At 47.7% G+C, this 2194-nt stretch overlaps 1 long non-coding RNA gene across 2 annotated transcripts in view; it reads right to left on the bottom strand.

The window, feature by feature from the left end:
* Positions 1–900, bottom strand: part of LOC119469630 — a 10858-nt gene extending 9958 nt beyond the window's left edge. For both annotated transcript variants that reach the window (XR_005198468.1, XR_005198470.1), the window contains exon 1: positions 649–900. This is a non-coding gene — a long non-coding RNA (uncharacterized LOC119469630). The remainder of the gene's footprint in view (positions 1–648) is intronic.
* Between the last annotated feature and the right edge of the window lie 1294 nt (positions 901–2194).

Genomic DNA, 2194 nt, shown 5'->3' with positions numbered 1-2194 from the left:
TTTTTTGAGACAGTTCTTGTTCTGTTGCCAGGCTGGAGTGCAGTGGTGCGATCTCAGCTCACCGAAACCTCCACCTCCCAGGTTCAAGCCATTCTCTGCCTCAGCCTCCTTAGCAGCTGGGATTACAGGTGCCCGCCACCACACTTGGCTAATTTTTGTATTTCTGGTAGAGATAGGGTTTCACCATCTTGGCCAGGCTGGTCTTGAACTGACCTTGTGATCCACCACCTCAGCCTTCCAAAGTGCTGGGATTATAGGCATTAACCAGGGAAGCTTTTCTTAAACTCCTGGGTTAATCCTCAGGCACCCTGGGCATTATTCCACCTAATCTCAAGATTATGCACCCATCTTCTGGATGAAATGGTGAAATTCTCTTAGGCAGTGACCTTGTCTTATTTGTTCCTGAGTACTTAGCACCTAACCCAGTGCCAAATGCTTAGTAGAGATTCACAGAGCGGTTGTCAAACTGATCTGGTTTTGATTCCCATGGTAATACATTCTGATCAGATCCGTATTAACAAGTTTGCACAGCACTTAAAGTCCTTATCATGAGGTCATGTCATCAGAGTGTAAAGCTGAGGCTTGAGATGATCCGCAACTTCCCTTGGAACTCAGAGCCAGTGCTGAGCACAGCAAAGGGAGACTCACCTTCTGGCCATGCAAGAGCATGAGCAAGATGTTGGAACTTCATTTGCTCTGGTCCCTGTTTGTTGATAGATGGTTTCCTCTTACCCCACTCATATGCTCTGTGGTCTCCTGTGCCTTCTGGCCATCCAGGGCATGCGGTGTGAGCTGGCTGCTGCCCCTCAGAGGCTCCAGCAGGTCTGGTAAACAGCCTTCTAGTGTGGGCTGAGGCCAAAGTCTTCCCCAGACTGTGCCTGAGTGAGGAAGGGCAACAAAGACCCTTTGTCCCCCAGGTTCTTCCCACCTTCCCTTCCCTTCCTGCCTTATGCTCCCCAGCTGAGGGAGAGCATGGGCTGGCAGGGCACCCAGGGAGTTGCCCTAGGCAACTGGTGTATAGGCCTCCTTAGGAAGGGAACAGTGGAGAGCTTCTGAGTGTGAGCAGCCACCCCCTTACCACACACATACACTACACACCCATCACATACACACACACATCGCATGCATACCTTACATATGTCACACACCACAAACCCCCAATTTATACCACACACATGACATATACATGCAACACATATACCACACATGTTACATATGCCACACACCACACACACATGCATCACATACACCACACACCCGTCACATACACACACATCACATACACCACACATGTTACACCACATACCACATACACCCAGCACACACCACACACACCACATACACATTCATCACATACACCACACACCCATCACATACACACACATCACTTACACCACACATCTTACATGCACCACACACCACACACACGCCAAATATATACCACACACACCACATACACACACATTGCATACACCACACACCACAAACACACCCAATATATACCACACACCACATACCACCCACACCACATAAACACACATCACATACACCACACGTTACATATACCACACTTGCCACACATACATCCAATATATACCATAAAAACACATACCAAACATACCACATACACACACATCACATAAACCATACATTATACATACACCACACACCACACACACCACCATACACCCACTGTACACCACATACACCACATACACACACATCGCACACACATTCCTACAACCAAGTGGCCAGTAAAGATGAAAGCAATTCTTTTGTCTGAGGAGCTGGTCATGGGAGCATATCAACCATGAAATGCCCTCAGGTAGGAGCAGGATTGCCAAAGAATTAAAAATGTATGTGTGATGTGTATGGTATGTGGGTGTGGCATGGTATGTGTGTGAGAGGGTATGTGTGTGGTGTAGGGTGTATGTGATATGTGTGTGTATTGTGTGTATTGTGTGTGTGGCCTAGCGTGTGTGTGATGTGTGTGTGGTTTGTATGTATAGCATATGTGTAGAGTGTGGGTGTGTGATTATGTGGGGGGCTCAGTGGGTGTGTGGTGTGAGTGTGGTATGTGTGTGTGTGTGTGTATAATGTGTGTGGTGTGTGTCATGTATGGTGTAGGGTGTGTGTAGTGTACATTAGGTATGTGAGTGGTGTAGGTGATTTGTGTGTGGGAAGGGGCTGCGGG

Source organism: Cebus imitator, unplaced genomic scaffold, assembly GCF_001604975.1.
Source record: "Cebus imitator isolate Cc_AM_T3 unplaced genomic scaffold, Cebus_imitator-1.0 Scaffold19, whole genome shotgun sequence".
In the NCBI taxonomy this organism is placed as follows: Eukaryota; Metazoa; Chordata; class Mammalia; order Primates; family Cebidae; genus Cebus; species Cebus imitator.
Note: the sequence above shows the minus strand (reverse complement) of the source record. Positions and strands in the feature narration are given on the sequence as shown.